This window comes from Siphateles boraxobius, unplaced genomic scaffold (assembly GCF_051911475.1).
Source record: "Siphateles boraxobius isolate OS27281-9 unplaced genomic scaffold, OSU_SipBor_1 12, whole genome shotgun sequence".
Taxonomy (NCBI): Eukaryota; Metazoa; Chordata; class Actinopteri; order Cypriniformes; family Leuciscidae; genus Siphateles; species Siphateles boraxobius.
The window spans coordinates 35,137,501-35,155,000 of NW_027508722.1; the positions used below are offsets into that span (position 1 = coordinate 35,137,501).

Here is a 17,500-nt window from a genome sequence, read left to right on the forward strand (position 1 = left end):
CTTCTCCACAATCTTCCTCAGGGTCCGGTCACCTCTTCTCGTTGTGCAGCGTTTTTTGCCACACTTTTTCCTTCCCACAGACTTCCCACTGAGGATCCTTGATACAGCACTCTGGGAACAGCCTATTTGTTCAGAAATTTCTTTCTGTGTCTTACCCTCTTGCTTGAGGGTGTCAATGATGGCCTTCTGGACAGCAGTCAGGTCGGCAGTCTTACCCATGATTGCGGTTTTGAGTAATCAAACAGGCTGGGAGTTTTTAAAAGCCTCAGGAATCTTTTGCAGGTGTTTAGACTTAATTAGTTGATTCAGATGATTAGGTTAATAGCTCGTTTAGAGACCCTTTTCATGATATGCTAATTTTTTGAGATAGGAATTTGGGGTTTTCATGAGCTGTATGCCAAAATCATCAGTATTAAAACAATTAAAGACCTGAAATATTTCAGTTGGTGTGCAATGAATCTAAAATATATGAAAGTTTAATTTTTATCATTACTTTATGGAAAATAAGGAACTTTATCACAATATGCTAATTTTTTTAGAAGGACCTGTACATGCACTGCATGTTTCAAAGTAAATCACATTTGAAATTGTATTAAGACAGTACTTAAGTAATAAAGTAATTAAGACAGCCGTAAAGTATTGATATTGTAATTTAATTTTACAGTTGTAATGCAAAATAAAAAAAATGTTGTATTATTATTTTTAGAATGTTATTTTTCTTACATTTTATTTTACAGTGAAATATTACAATAATATTATAACATTAAAATCTAACAAAAATACATATATATTTGCAGTTGCAATCTTAAATAATATTATTACTTTTCCTACTTTTTTATTTTTGCAGTGAAATATTACAGAAGTATTTGTTTGTATTTATTATTTTTATATTTAATTAGTGATGATAAAACAAACCTGTTTTTAATCACATTTTAAATTGAAATTGCAAATGTATCCCCTCTCAAACACTCACCCCAGATGTTTGGTGTAGTTTGAACTCATTTCTGACTTTATTTGAAATGTTGTGTTGCATGACCCGATTCAAGCACGATATACAAGACAACACTTAAATAAGTCATTACACGCTGCTATATGGACGACGCTTGCGGTATCTGCAGAGATTGAAGCAATAAATCTTATATAATAATTATGGCCGATGTCGTTAGCGCATGTTTAGCGTGCTTGTTTAGTGTGTAATGTGATGACACCTGTCCTGAAGCTCAAGGACACGAGCATCACCTGCTAGAGCGCTCATATCTTTCACAATACAATCAATCACTCACACAACTTCACATTTCAAGCTGACTAAACTTAAAACGTTAAGGCAACATGAACAATTTACATTGACACAACAAGATTTTTTAGTCTACCTTATATATTTTTCTTATATTATGTTAGCTTGTTTTTACCAAATGCTACACTGAGAGTTGAAACAAATTCAAATGAAAGTCACAAGAGGCTGTGGCTGAGATATACAGTACTGCCCCTTATGGAAAGAAAATATATTACCATATATTTATGATCAATATGTTAAAATGGTTTAAATATATCGAAAACATGTATCGAAACAAACTAACATGTTTTGACGCGAGTTACTTTCACTCAGTTGAGCTTTGTTTCTATTTGAGTTGAGTTTACGAGGAAAGATGTGAAGAATGTTTGTAACCAAGCAGATCTGGGAAAAAACACTATGGTCAATGGGGGGCGAGATTACAAATTACAGAATTTTCAACTAATTGCAAAATTAGTTGAGTTCAAAATACTCAAAATTCTCATGCAAATAGTTGATTCAAATATTTTTGAGTTAAACCAAGGGCATATTTTTAAAGTCTGTGGAAAATGATTGCCTTAAATACCTCAAGCATAATTTATTGTTGTGACAATGCTGGATCATCACTGGCAATGTAAGATTTAAATATATTAATAATACAACTTATGATCAGTGATTAGATTTAAGATTATTGAATCAGGCCCCTTTATGATGATTAGATGACCATCGATAATCATCCATCGTCACGTGATTGCATTTTGAAATTCTTCACAATTTGCACATCAGCAAAGACACGCATGCCATTCCTTTTGTTAAGCACAAAAAATACTTATTTCAATTTTAAAAAATGTAAATAGCATTTATATTTCTGTATTGTGTTATATTTGTGTGTTAGTAAGTGGTGTTATAAACTGTGCTGTGTTAATGGTGAGGTGTGTTGTGGACCGGGTGTGATTGTCAGCTCTGTGCTAGAAAGTTCAGGGTCACTTTTTAGATAGAGTCAGTCCGGCACAGCTTAAAGTTATCTGCCTATTACATAAGCACTGCAATAAACAGCATCACTGTGACCATGCTGACTGACCCCTAGGAGAGATCTGTATTATTGCAGGAGCAAGATCGAGTTTAAGTGCAAGGAAAACATTCATATTTTTGAACCATTTATATTCATTATATTTTTCCTGGACTCACAAAACCCTCAAAGAGCCAAAACATTGCTGTTTATACTTATAAATATATTTTGAAATATTATATTTGGTAATGCATGATCAACATTCCATTCCTTTTATTAAACTACAATAACTCACTTCTCTGGAATTCAGGACGAGATATTATTAACGTTCTCGTATCCCTTTCTAGAAGTAATTGTATTATAAATATATTACATTTATATGAAGTCGAAAGAGTAGCCTAAAGGCTTGACCCCGACGTGATTTGAACACGCAACCTTCTGATCTGGAGTCAGACGCGCTACCGTTGCGCCACGAGGTCCATGACGAAGTAGCGTATATTCCATATAGTTCAGTCATTTTATGAAAAAAGGTTGAACAAATTGCAACAGAGGCAAGCTCAACTGATTTTGTATCCTCAATATGTCCTGAGTAAGGAAAAAAAGCCCCGAAGAATCCCATTAGGGGAAAGTTTAGAAAAAGACCCAAATAAATCCCATTCATTCGCCTATTCATTCTTTTTCTCACGTGAAAAGGGTAAAAAGTATAACCTTTAGATATCATCCTGAAAATCACTGAGTTGATTACTTGCATCAAGACAAACAAAAAATGTATTACAAGTTTTTTGAAATTGTTTGTTAACATGGACAAACGGTGCATAATATAATTACGTATTAGCTAATTTGCATAATTACCCAAACAGATCTAAACATTGAGTATAGCAGGTGAAAATGTTTTTGAATCTTGTTGACATATAACAGTAAAAGACTTAATGTTAAGGTCTGAATGGAACCCATTTAGGATACCCATGAACATTAATACAGGAAGAAGTACTTCAGAAACTAGCCTTTATTCATTATTATTGCAGAGATGGGGTTTGGGCATTGAGGGCATTGTGTACATAACTAGATGTTTTGATCCAGACACTTTTTATTTCACCTACCTTTTGTCTTCTGCATTCTCCTCCTGTTCTTCCCTCAGACTCATCCCCCAGAAACAGTCCCACTGACCCAGCCCCAAACCCCATCTCTGCCATAATAATGAATAAAGGCTGGTTTCTAAAGTACTTCTTCCTGTATTAATGTTCATGGGTAGCCTAAATGGGTTCCATTCAGACCTTAACATTAAATAGTTTACTGTTATATGTCAACAAAATTCTACAAGACATGTTCACTGCTATAACCAATGTTTAGATCTGTTTGGGTAATTATGCAAATGAGCACATATGTAATTAGATTATCCACCATTTGTCCATTTTAACAAACAATTGCAAAAAAACTTGTAATACATTTTTTGTTTGTCTTGATGCAAGTAATCAACTCAGTGATTTTCAGGATGATATCTAAAGGTTATAATTTTTACCCTTTTCACGTGAGAAAAAGAATGAATAGGCGAATGAATGGGATTTCTTTGGGTCTTTTTCTAAACTTTCCCCTAATGGGATTCTTCGGGGCTTTTTTTCCTTACTCAGGACATATTGAGGATACAAAATCAGTTGAGCTTGCTTCTGTTGCAATTTGTTCAAGGTTGACCCCCATTTTGGCTTAAAATGTCTGGACTAATATTATGTTTGAGCAGATTATGTTTCAGGGTGATACCCAGGTTCACATTGTGTAAGCTGGTGCATTCATTGGGCTGCAGCGCCATCTACTGATCTGCCCAGTAAATGTGATTTAATGTTTAAACATTATAATAATTATTAATTTATCGATAAATAAATCATTTAAATTAGAATGCACTTAGATATTCTCTACCTGTCAATACATCTGAGAATTAATAGGCCTAATTCTTATAGCATTATTTTTTAGCAAGAAAAATCAACCGCAGTTGTGTGTGTACTATAAATACATGTCTTAATTTCATAATCGTACTCGGTATATAATGTGTGCTGTTAACTTAAAAGATGAAATAAGTTTTGACCCCGACGTGATTTGAACACGCAACCTTCTGATCTGGAGTCAGACGCGCTACCGTTGCGCCACGAGGTCCTGCGGTCAAAGGCTTGATTTATGGGTTTCGACTGCTAGTAATTCAGGAAAAGCTGGATATGTAGTCTTTCTCTTATAGTAGGCCTATACAGCCATCAGTAGCCGTGATAAACCAGAGGTGTAGTCAAGATCCAGACCATTCTTGAAGTTAATGAGATCATTAAAGAGATGGTTCACACAAAAATAAAAATGATGTCATACTTTACTCACCCATAGTTGATCTAAACCTGTATGAATTTCTTTGTTCTGTGGAAGTTAAAAGAAGATATTTTGAAGAATGTCGGTAACAAACAGTACTGGTCCCCATTGACTTCCATAGAATGAAAAATATATAAATATACCATGCAAGTCAATGGGGACCAGAAACTGTTTGGTTACCCACAAAAGGCACACAATAAGCTTTTTATTGTAGAAAAATAATTGATCACATTGTACAAAAAAAAGAAAAAGAAAAAAAGAAAGAAAAAACGATTTCAATCGTGACCATCAATTTTGCCACTATTAATGCCTAATTTTGCCACTTTTTTCAAAATTTTTGTGAACTTTAAGAAGACAATAATATCGGTGAAGAGTATTAAGGAAATATCAAAGTAGAACAAGGTACAACACTCAGAGTGTTCGTAACAATAGTGCATAAAATGCTGCTTAGGAAGTTAGAAAAATATCCAAACATGATATTCAAAACATGTTTAAAATGATAAAATATAATTCATAACTATGAAAATATGTTTCAAATACAATACACCATCATGTTCATCGTGTTAAAAATAGAATGTGCAAATTAATTGGAACTTCAATGTATCTGCTTAATGTGTATACTATGATTTTAAAATATACATTTTATTCCCAAAAGTTTGTTTTTAATACACTTTGTCTTTGTAAAAAATAAATGACCCCTAAAAATAAAATGTAGCAATCAAAAAATGTTTTAAAATAAAATATATAAACAATATAGCCAGTCAGTCTATTAATGGTGTAATATTATTTTAAAGAAAAATAAAATAAATTCAAATAAAGAAAAATGAAAATGAATGCTTCCTAATTGCACATTGGTTATTCGTTAATGTAAATAAAATACATTTGCCAAATGTTGCAACTAAATATGACTGTCACTCATATCCACATGGTGTGTACAACCCAACTGAACAACAGTGATGTCATAGGGGCATGAGATACATACTTTAGATTGTCTCTCTTCATCAACCCTGCAGCCAATGTGTACTGATCCTCCGATACACACCAGATATGGGATGAGAACTCTATTAATAAAATCAGCATGAGTTTAGGAATTGAGTTTCAAACTCACAGGGGATTAGGTGAATGAAGCATCAATAGGAGAAATACTGTAGTAGTTAAAGATCCGTTCATTAAGACTTAAACCAAGTTCCCTTTCGTTGTCACTCCGAGTTACGTCAGATGACGACGAATGGGGTTTCGCTTAGAACACCTATCGACTTTGAGTATTACAAAACGAGCCAATGGCAAAGAAATGCCATGGGTCTGCGGAATTTGCATAGCGTAACTCCGCCCCACCTCGTGGGTGTAAAAGGAGGAAGCCGGCAACATGCAGATATGTTTTCGCTTCGGAGCCAAGAGTATTTCTTCACTCCACAGTCATCTCTGACTTCGCTCTACGAGACGAGCTTCTCTCTCCGGTTTTGGTATGACGGCGATCTGCAGCGAGCTCACAGTGCCTGCTGATCTGTGCAGTGTGTGTGTCTCCCTATGCGCTTCAGCATCGCATAGTTTTTTTCTCCTCTCATAAAAGAGCTCGCACGCGGCACGTCTTTTTAAAGACGGCTCGCCCGTGCATTTCTGGTTGCAGCGGACTGCTATCGGACTCTGATGGGCACGAGCGCGGTCTAGTGTGTTTGGGTTTGATCATGCATGAACAGCGCTCGTGGGTGACTCATGTTCTCGCTGAGAACGTGATCATTGCGTCATATATAGGTCAAGACTCGGTGAACTCGCAAGAGTGAGAGTCCCCTCATCCACCCCCGATCTTCGGCTGGTGGCCAGGGTGACCTGAGGGTGTTGGTCTGGAACAAGGCGCCGACTCTGTGTCTGCGACCCCAGCCCCCCTCTTTAATGACGGTGCCCGCTAGCGAACTGATGATTCCACGAGTCTACCCTCGGGTGGCCCGTGTGTTTTCATTTGGAGCTACAGAGGATGATGCTGTGTCTGTAGCAGCATCACTAGGTGGGCTTGATTCTTCTGGAAATGACGACTCGTCACAGCTGCCGTCCTCTGGTGTGCATACGGCTGTGCCTGAGTCTGATCCGGAGATTACGGCCATGCTTTCCCGGGACGATTGGTTTTTGGGTGAGGCTGCCGACCCGCGTCCACAGCAAACCCCAATATCTTTCCTCCAGGACGTGCATGATGAGATCACAGGTCCGCTCATTGGTCTCATCCGCCTTTCCTCCCCACAGAGGCCGCTGCCCATGGCTACACTGGGGTCCCCCCGGTTGAACGCTCTGTTGCCATGCTACTGTGTCCTCAGAGTGCTTCCCAGCGCAATCCTGAGCACCCGTCCAAAGCCTGTAATTCTTTTCGTCTACACTAATCTGTGGCGAAATCCTATAGTGCCACAGGACAGGTAGCCCCCTCACTGCATCCCATGACCGTTCTGCGTGTCTACCTGACCCAGATGCTCATGGACATGCAGGGGGGCTGGACTGACCCGAGGCTCTTCAGTGAGCTGCGCGCCGCCACTGACCTTGCTCTCAGAGCGACGAAAGTGGCCGTACGCTCTCAGAGTCAGGTGATGTTCACCATTCTGGGGCTGACCGGTCTGATGTGCACGATGTCGGGCGGACCCGTCTGCTCGACACCCCCATCTCCCAGGTCGGCCTCTTCGGCGGTGCGGTTGAGTGCTTCTGCCCAACAGTTCTCATGAGCAGATTGAGGTTATCCTGCCCGATGGCCCCGCCGTCCGCTCAGATCCCTCAGTCTGCCCACCGCCGAAGGCGCCCTCCCACGGTTCCAACCCCGCCCGTTCACCCGGGCCTGGCTCTGGAAGACCGTAGGGGGGCTGCCACAGCCCTCTCTAGCCCCGCCCCCGCTAAACGCCGGGTTAAGCGGCACTTTTGAGATGGGCTGCTCAGAGATGAGACTCAGTTCTTTCCAGGAGTTGGTAGCAGGGCCACTCCTTTCCCCGGTGGAGGGCTGGGGAAGAATCCTTATTCAGAAAGAGCTGACTCTCTCGTCTCTGAGCATACAGAGTTCTCGGACGACACAGAGCGCCGCCCACAAGCCATGCTCTCCTCGTCCCCCTCTGTCCCAGAGGCGGTTGACACGGCGTGCCGTCCACGGACCGCTTCGCCCCTGTCCCCCTCTGTCGCCAGACCCCTGACAGAGCAGGCCCCCGTGGAACACTGGTCCTCCCCTGGCCTCCTCTGTCAGGGTGCGGTTTTGACCTTGCCCCCACACCGGGCCGCTATGCCTTCCACGTCTGGGCCGGTCATTCCGCTTCACTGCACCACCGGGGGGACGTCTGTGGTTCTTGACGCCGCTGGCACAGTTGGGAGCCTGCCTAGAGCTTTCCTATCTGTTCCGCTGGGTCGCGCGAACCATCGGCTCGGCTGTGCGATTCAGTTCGCACGGTCTCCTCCCCGCTTCAGGGGAGTCCGCTCCACTTTGGTCGATGGCTATGCCCCTATCATGAGAGCGGAGGTTGCTACCCTACTGGCGAAGGGTGCGAGTGAGACTGTCCGTCCAGCCGAAATGAGGTCTGGGTTTACAGCCCCTACCTCATTGTCCCGGAGAAGTCTGGTGGGTTACGGCCAATCCTGGACCTACGCATCTGAACCGCTCCCTTCACAGGCTGCCGTTCAAGATGCTCCTGGCCAAACGCATTTCTGGATGTGTGCGACCACAGGATTGGTTTGCAGCGATCGACCTGAAGGACGCCTACCTTTATGTCTCCGTTCTCCTTCGACTCAGACCATACCTACGGTTTGCTGTCAGGGCGTGCGCATATCAGTACGCTGTTCTCCCATTCGGGCTAGCCCTGTCTCCTTGCGCCTTCACAAGGTTTGTGAGGCAGCCCTTGTTCCTCCATGGGAACACGGGGTTCGCATCCTGAACTATCTCGGTGACTGGCTGTCTTAAGCTCACTCCTGAGACCAGGTTTGAGAATACAGGGACCCAGTGCTCCGGCACCTAGCTCGTCCTGGCCTTCGGGTCAACTGGGAAAGGAGTAACTTTGCCCTGTGCAGAGGAGCTCTTTTCTCGGTATGGACTTGGTCGCCTTCTCCACTCAGCCATTGCTGACTTGCCTGAGACTATCAAGCGCAAGAGTGCGGTTCCACTGAAGTTTTTTCAGAGGCTCCTGGGGCATATGGCATCTGCAGCCGCGGTACGGCGCTCAGATTGCTTCATATGAGACCGCTTCAGCTTTGGCTTCGCGACCGAGTCCCGAGGTTGGCATGGCAACACGGCACCCTCCGAGTACCAGTTAGTCCGACCTGCCGTCAGTACTCACCCCGTGGTCGAACCTCAGTTTTCTACGGGTCCGAGTGCCCCTGGAACGAGCTTCCCGGCATGTTGTTGTCTCAACAGATGCCTCCACGGGCTGGGGCGCCATGCGCAATGAACATGCTGTCACACTCTCAGAAATGCTCCTGAAAAATTCAGTGAGATTTATCACACCAGGTGTTGAGCAGAAATGCTCCTGAAGTTCAGTGAATTTCTTCACACTTAGGTGTTGAGCCAGGCTGCTCCTGGAGCTCAGTGATTCTCGCATGTAGTATTGAGCAGTATGGCATGTCTTTTGCCTCGAGTTGCTGGCAGTACGCCTTGCCCTGCACCGCTTCCGGGCGTTGCTCAGGGGTCAACACGTACTAGTCCGATCAGACAATACCGCCACAGTAGCGTACATCAACCGTCAAGGTGGTCTACGCTCGCGCCGTATGTTGCAACCCACCCGCCACCTCCTCTTATGGAGTCAGAAGCATCTGAGGTTGCTTCGAGCCATTTTCATTCCCGGAGTCCTGAACTGTGCAGCCGACGAGCTCTCACGGCTTCAGCCCCTCCCTGGAGAATGGCGACTCCATCCCCAGTCGGTTCAGCTGATTTGGGACCAGTTCGGGGACGCACAGATAGATCTGTTTGCCTCTCACGACTCGACCCATTGCACCCAGTTTTATTTCCTGACCGAGGGCACGCTCGGCACGGATGCTCAGGCGCACAGCTGGCCCCATTGAGCCTTCTTGCGCAGACGTTGCGCAAGGTCAGGGAGGACGAGGAGCAGGTCATTATGGTTGCCCCTTACTTGCCCAACTGGACTTGCCCAACCTTCTTTCTCAGGGACGGGGCACCCTATGGCACCCTCGTCCCGATCTCTGGAACCTCCATGTGTGGCTCCTGGATGGGACGAGACAGGTTTGAATACCCTACCACCAGCGGTGGTGGCTACCATCACTTCCGCTAGGGCGTCGTCCACGAGACACGTCTATGCGTTGAAGTGGAACCTCTTAATCAGCTGGTGCTCTTCTCACCGAGAAGACCCCCGGAGATGCTCGATCAGCGTTGTGCTTTCCTTCCTTCAACAGGGGTTGGAGCGAAGGCTGTCTCCCTCCACCCTGAAGGTCTATGTTGCCGCCATTGCCGCACACCATGACCTCATCGAAGGTAAGTCGGTGGGGAAGCACGACCTGGTCATCAGGTTCCTGAGAGGAGCGAGGAGACTAAATCCGCCTCGCCCTCCTCTCGTTCCCTCTTGGGACCTCTCAGTGGTTCTAACTGCCCTGGCCTCCATCAAGAGGGTAGGGGACCTGCACGCATTCTCCGTTGACGAAGCGTGCCTGGAATTCGGGCCGGCTTACTCTCACGTGATCCTGAGACCCCGGCCTGGATATGTGCCCAAGGTTCCTACCACTCCCTTCCGGGACCAGGTGGTGAACCTGCAAGCGCTGCCCCTGGAGGAGGCAGACCCAGCCTTGGCACTGCTCTTTCCAGTACGCGCTCTCCGCACCTATGTAGACAGAACGCAGTGTTTCAGGACCTCAGACCAGCTCTTTGTCTGTTATGGTGGGAAGCTGAAGGGAAAGACTCTCTCCAAGCAAAGGTTGTCTCACTGGATAGTGGACACCATTGCTTTGGCATACCAGCAGAAAGGTCGACCGTGCCCCCTTGGTGTGACTGCCCACTCCACCCGGAGTGTGGCATCCTCTTGGGCTCTAGCGCATGGCGCCTCGCTAACAGACATCTGCAGAGCTGCAGGCTGGGCGACACCTAACACATTCGCCAGATTCTACAATCTCCGAGTGGAGCCATTGTCCTGTCATGTACTCGCTTCAACCAGCTAGTACTGGACCCGCTCAGGTGTCTTCGTTTGCTCGCCATTCCACTCCACGGACTGGATACGTGCGATTTCTCCTCAGGCGAGCTTCTCCGAATGCCCTGAGTTCCTCCAGCACTCCTAACGTCGGTGCCAGTGTCTATTGCCTGCGCGTCGCCTAGGTGCCTCCCGTGTGCATGTTCCCTCCTCTGAGCGACCCCCACATGTGAATTCCACTGTAAGCCTCTCTGAGCATGTGTCTTTCCCTTGGCAAGCCACCTTGCCACCCCTGGGGTTGAAATATTCCACCTGCGGCTGGACACCCCAGTGTTCTCCATATGCATCCCTCCGGGTCATATGTGTATTCTCTAAGCCCCCCCGCCCCATCTGGGTTGGCAATAATTGCATATTTACTCTAAGCTATGGGATATGCTCCCCAGTGTACCTTGGTATTCCTGTGCTATATAGGAGTCCTTCGTCCGTGCCAGTCTCACGACAAGGATCTCAGATTTACACAGGGCACTGGAAGACAGCCAAGAAGGTGGCGTGATTAGACTGGTAACCCCATTCGTCATCATCCGACGTAACTCGGAGTGACAACGAAAGGGAACGTCTCGGTTACGTATGTAACCCTCGTTCCCTGAGTAGGGAACGGAGACGTTACGTCTGCCTGCCACTTTCCGCTGTACCACGGGGATCGCCTGAGCTCAGTCTTGGCTCCTCAGCGAAGAAACATATCTGCATGTTGCCGGCTTCCTCCTTTTATACCCACGAGGTGGGGCGGAGTTACGCTATGCAAATTCCGCAGACCCATGGCATTTCTTTGCCATTGGCTCGTTTTGTAATACTCGAAGTCGATAGGTGTTCTAAGCGAAACCCCATTCGTCGTCATCCGACGTAACGTCTCCGTTCCCTACTCAGGGAACGAGGGTTACATACGTAACCGAGACGTTTCTTCATCCCTAAAGCAGCATTCACATGTTCCCTTGAGGAGGAAGTTGCATTGAAGTTGTCTGACTCCAGCAGTTGTCAGTCTAGGGCGGGATTACCCGTGTATCTGAATAATGAAAGATGGAGGAATGTTCAGAAAACCTGTCCACTTCATCAATATATAAAATATAAATATATAGCGTCGTTTTCGATGAAGCCCCTCCTTTCGAAATACGAAATGTGCTGTGATTGGTCGGCTGGTTCATATTGTTGTGATTGGCAGCTCATAGAGTGTTCAGGAAATGTCCCGCCCCTTCATAACCGCGAGCTCTACTCAGATGTAAATATTAATGATATTTTCAATTTCAAACCATTTCAAGCCCGATTCAGACCCTGACAATGTTAACGAACAAGAGGATCATGCAGAACGGATTTCAAGCACGGATTTCACAGGACTTTTCACAGGAGTTTTTGTGTAATTTTCTTATAGATACGATGTTATCCACCATTTAATCATATTTGTCGGAAAACTATGCGTAAACAAACAGTAATCGATTACAAAATCATGGATAATTTTCCTAAGGGGCAGCGAACAGTCTTACAAAAGCAAGAGCTTACAAAAGCTATAGTAAACACTACATCAATACTGTAATGTTAGTTAGCAGGCTAGCTGAGGCAAAGCTTTGCCCATTGTTTACATCATAGCTATCATTAGCAACTACATAAAACCTATAATTCAAACTGTTAATAGAAAACATAAGTATAAATAATAAGACATACTTACAAGTTGTGATCCATAAACAACAGATTGTCCCAAAAAATGGGAATGTCTAGCTTATGTCTTCTAGGAGAAGCTTTTGTGCGTATAGCCTGCTTTGTACTTTTTTCTGGAAGCTGTTCTCCGTAACATGTGCAGCGCACAGACAAACGTTGTGGTTATAATGTTTAGGAACAGTGTTAAAAATAAGTTTTAACCCCGCTAAGTTCATCAGCCTTCGGAAAAACCTTTTCTGGTTTTGTAAAAAACAACTTCCTCTTCTCTAAAGTAGCCAAACGTGGACTCACCCCCTTTGTTGCTTGTTCCCGGCGTCAGGGTTCATGTAAATTTTAGGGTTGTGATGTCACCAACCTGGGAAGAAGCTCATTGTAGTCCCTAACAGCCGTTTGTTGTAGCCCTTAAAAAGCGATTTCTCTAAAAGAAAATATCTCCCTTTGCGTTGAACTTTGTGTGTCGTAACTTTGCTGATGTTGTTTATGCTCAAACAGCAACATAAAATTAAAAAAGTAAAATCATAATCAAGGACCCCTCCATTCAAAGAAAAAAGGTAACAGAAAATGATCATTGCTCTTGACTAAAGAACTTTTGTTGCTTTAATAAGGATTCATATATATTTAATTTATAATGTATGCAGTGCAAAATGTTTGATAGCTTTATTCAATTTGATAGCTTTATTCAAACCTCAGGTTGTTTCAAATCTGATTAATTTTTTCACAAAAGAAGATATTTTGAAGAATGTCGGTAACCAATCAGTTGATGTACCCCATTAACTTCAATAGTATTTTTTTTTCTACTATGGAAGTTAACAGCTACCATCAACTGTTTGATACTTACATTCTTCAAAATATCTTCTTTTGTGTTCAGCAGAAGAAAGAAACTCATGAAACAACTTGAGGGTGAGTAAATGATGACAGAATTTTCATTTGAAAGTGAACTATTACTTTAAGTGTTTTAAATGCGATTAATTCTGAATAATCACAGAAAACATGTGATATTACAGTAATCCATCTAGTTAATTTTTTAATCGATTGAAAGCACTAATATGTATATATTATATATATATATATATATATATATATATATATATATAAGAATGATATGTACAATATATTCATATATTTTACAGTATATTATACTAATATTACATTTAAATAATATTTATACTCCACAAAAATCACCAAAGAAAATAAAAAAAAGCAGATTCTGTTAAAGACAGATGGATGCAAATAGCGAAATGTTGTGGTGAAATGGTGTTGAAAGAGCAGTATTCTGTTTAGCTGGTGTAAAACTCTCCATAAAATAACAACACCTTAACACGTCTGTCAGCGAACACTCGGGTCCCGTCCCTCATCTCTGTCTCTCTCTCCATCCCTCCAAAGTTTGTTCCTGGACTTGGAGAATCCAAGTGGGGTTTCAAGTGTCTGTCCTTCTCTCTTCTCTCCCCCTGGTTTCTCCCTCCTTCCCACTCTCTCCTTGCTTGGTGGGTAATTTGAGTTCCCTGAACGCTTTGAATAACAGAGGGACTGTGAAATAAAAAGCAAAAAAAGTGACACAAGCTGTCAGTCGAAGGAAGACAAGCAAGACGCAGCCTCAACCATGCCTGAGCCCACAGAAGGTACATCTCTCCTTTCCCTTCATTCTTAATCAATCTCTTTTCCTGCGTTTTAGTATTTATGCTACTTCTGCTGTTTAATTAGTAGTAGTATTAGTAACTTTTATGTTTAGTAACCGTATTGGTGGTGACAATGATAGAAATACTTTACAAAACTAGACCATAAGAAATTGTGCAAATTGATACATAAATATTTACTGACATGTTTTGCATGTATTTGTGCTCATATTATTATTTATCAGCTGATATTGTCAGATAAGAGATAAGAATCAAACTTTTTTCAACAAAACTGGCATTTGCTGATTTAGAACTGTTAGACTGATGCATTAAATATTTTTTTGTTTGATACATGACAGATATCTTGTAATCGGGAATGTAATGTGCTGTTCTTTCTCTAATTGTCATTGCTTCTAATCATTTTTCACAATATTTCCATGCACTTTCTTTAGTTTGTTAGCTTTAAATATCTACACATGTGCATGCGCACATCAAATTAATAGTATAAGCAATGCACACGGATTAAAACTGTGGCGGGGGGGGGGGGGGGGGGGGGGGGGGAAAGATCTTTCATGAATGAGGTAGGGCTTAGTGTTAAGAGAAAGAGTGGAGCAGATGTGTCACAGGGCAGAGAGATAAAGTTGCACAGATGGTAAAATTAAAACCTTCCAGACTGGAGCTGGCTGAAAAAAGCTGGAACACACACACACACACACACACACACACACACACACACACACGCACACTCACACACTGATTATTAGAGTTACATTTTTACAAGAAAATACTCTTTCAGTCTGTCTACTTCAAAAATATACATTTAATTCAATGGCCTACTTGCTGTTTCTGAGTGCAAATTCTTTCCACAAAAATATTTTTTTCAGTGTAATGGATAAAGTGAACAAAACTTACATGACCACTATATCACATTTTTAATGATCATGCATGTTTTTATTATTAAGCCGCCTATGCATGATGTCATAACTTTCATCTGCATTGCGTAAACAGACAGACATAGATAGATAGATAGATAGATAGATAGATAGATAGATAGATAGATAGATAGATAGATAGATAGATAGATAGATAGATAGATAGATAGATAGATAGATAGATAGATAGATAGATAGATAGATAGACAGACAGATTGACAGACAGACAGATACAGTAGATAGATAGATAGATAGATAGATAGATAGATAGATAGATAGATAGATAGATAGATAGATAGATAGATAGATAGATAGATAGATAGATAGACAGACAGACAGATTGACAGACAGACAGATACAGTAGATAGATAGATAGATAGATAGATAGACAGACAGACAGACAGACAGACAGACAGACAGACAGACAGACAGACAGACAGACAGACAGACAGACAGACAGACAGACAGACAGACCGACCGACCGACCGACCGACCGACCGACAGACAGATAGATAGATAGATCGATAGATAGATAGATAGATAGATAGATAGATAGATAGATAGATAGACAGATACAGATAGATCGATTGATCGATAGATCGATAGATCGATAGATCGATAGATAGATAGATAGATAGATAGACAGATACAGATAGATCGATAGATCGATAGATCGATAGATAGATAGATAGATAGATAGATAGATAGATAGATAGATAGATAGATAGATAGATAGATAGATAGATAGATAGATAGATAGATACACAGATAGATAGATAGATAGATAGATAGATAGATAGACAGACAGACAGATTGACAGACAGACAGATACAGTAGATAGATAGATAGATAGATAGATAGATAGATAGACAGACAGACAGACAGACAGACAGACAGACAGACAGACAGACAGACAGACAGACAGACAGACAGACAGACAGACAGACAGACAGACAGACAGACAGACAGACCGACCGACCGACCGACCGACCGACCGACAGATAGATAGATAGATCGATAGATAGATAGATAGATAGATAGATAGATAGATAGATAGACAGACAGATACAGATAGATCGATAGATCGATAGATCGATAGATCGATAGATAGATAGATAGATAGATAGATAGATAGATAGATAGACAGACAGATACAGATAGATAGATGATAGACTATCTTTCTGTAGTCTTAACTATCTATTAACAGTTCACAAAATCTGAGGCGCCGCACATAAAACCATAAGCTCTGTCAGACAGACAGTGATTTGCAAGTATACAGTCGTGAAATATTTTTCTTCCTCCTGTCATACTAGTTTATCTTTTTAAACCTATTGAGCCTGTAAGACGAGAAGCCGCTGATGGTGTGTGAACGGGACAGAGATGAACGTGTGCGCTGGTCATCTTCAGATCTTAGCACAGTTCCACAGTGACCAGCGGATTACAAATAATTCATACCTCAAGCCTAATAATGTCTTCAGCAACTTTAATAGGTTAATTTACACTCGTTAAATATTTAGGCCTAAAATTCTGATTTGTGCATTTTTCCATCCATTTGGATTACACAGTTTTAACATCAACAAACTAATAAACTTGTGATGCATATTTGTCAGTCATACATAAATGAATGCACTACAAAAACAATTGTGGAATAGATTATTATTAACTATTTGCATCTCTTTGATTTTTACATTTAAAACATTAATCTCTTAACATAATTTATGCAATTATAATTTGCTGTGTAGATCCATACTAAACAGCCTGTGTCAATCCAAAAATGGATTTTATTGATACCGACTTCCTTTTATTTGGTCATAATAGCCATTCACAGTGTCTTTGCATTCTGATTGAATTTGTTGCCTAAATGTAAGAATCTGACATAGGAGGACAGAAAGCTATGACAATGAATTTTAAAATACTGCTTTAGGCTATTATTAGAGTTTTGATCTTCTCTCAACCGAGAGAGCACATCCTAATTGTATTGTATTAAAATGACTATTTAATATTAGCCTACCACTAAACTTTGACTATAGGCATGTTGCATATTAATTGTTCTAGAAACCTCAAGGAATATTTTAATTTTTGTGAAACTTGTGCTATACTCCATAATGCTGTTTGTAGCGTAATAGGGCCCAAACATAAACTCAAGCCCAGGGGCCCCCAGACCCCTGAGTATGAATGTATGTATGAGATTGAAACAAACTGGATTTATTGATGATAAATATATAAACCAGCTTATTATGTATTTAAAACATTTAGTTTATTAGTAATATTCCAGAAACCACACATCATTTATGTGTGACCGACAAATATGCATCGTTAAAACTATGACACAATTGAATGGAAATTATATATGTATATGCAATTCAAATGCACAAATCTTAAACACTAAACATTTATCAAATGATTTTGAGAAATTGGAAAAAGGCAACCCCCAATTTAAGAGGAGCAGAATCCGAAACCTCGAGCCGCATTGGTGGAGGCACATTTTATCTGTGCTATTTCATTTGGAGTTAGTGTATAAGTCCCTGCTAGGATCCAATTAA

At 41.8% G+C, this 17,500-nt stretch overlaps 2 protein-coding genes and 2 non-coding genes across 5 annotated transcripts in view; 1 reads left to right on the forward strand and 3 right to left on the reverse strand.

The window, feature by feature from the left end:
• The window catches only part of LOC143726892 (tripartite motif-containing protein 16-like protein), a 25,441-nt gene extending 11,629 nt beyond the window's left edge, over window positions 1–13,812 (reverse strand). The window contains exon 1 of the mRNA XM_077219248.1: window positions 13,726–13,812. The gene's annotated coding sequence lies outside the window, so the exon portion shown is untranslated. The remainder of the gene's footprint in view (window positions 1–13,725) is intronic.
• On the reverse strand, window positions 2,687–2,758 carry trnaw-cca (transfer RNA tryptophan (anticodon CCA)). Its single transcript has one exon. It is a non-coding gene; the product is annotated as a tRNA-Trp (tRNA).
• trnaw-cca (transfer RNA tryptophan (anticodon CCA)) lies at window positions 4,353–4,424 on the reverse strand. The gene has a single exon. It is a non-coding gene; the product is annotated as a tRNA-Trp (tRNA).
• The window catches only part of mybpc2b (myosin binding protein Cb), a 32,757-nt gene continuing 28,997 nt past the window's right edge, over window positions 13,741–17,500 (forward strand). Inside the window, exon 1 of one of the 2 annotated variants that reach the window (XM_077219246.1) lies at window positions 13,741–14,031. The gene's annotated coding sequence lies outside the window, so the exon portion shown is untranslated. The remainder of the gene's footprint in view (window positions 14,032–17,500) is intronic. The other variant, XM_077219245.1, reaches the window with a different exon arrangement.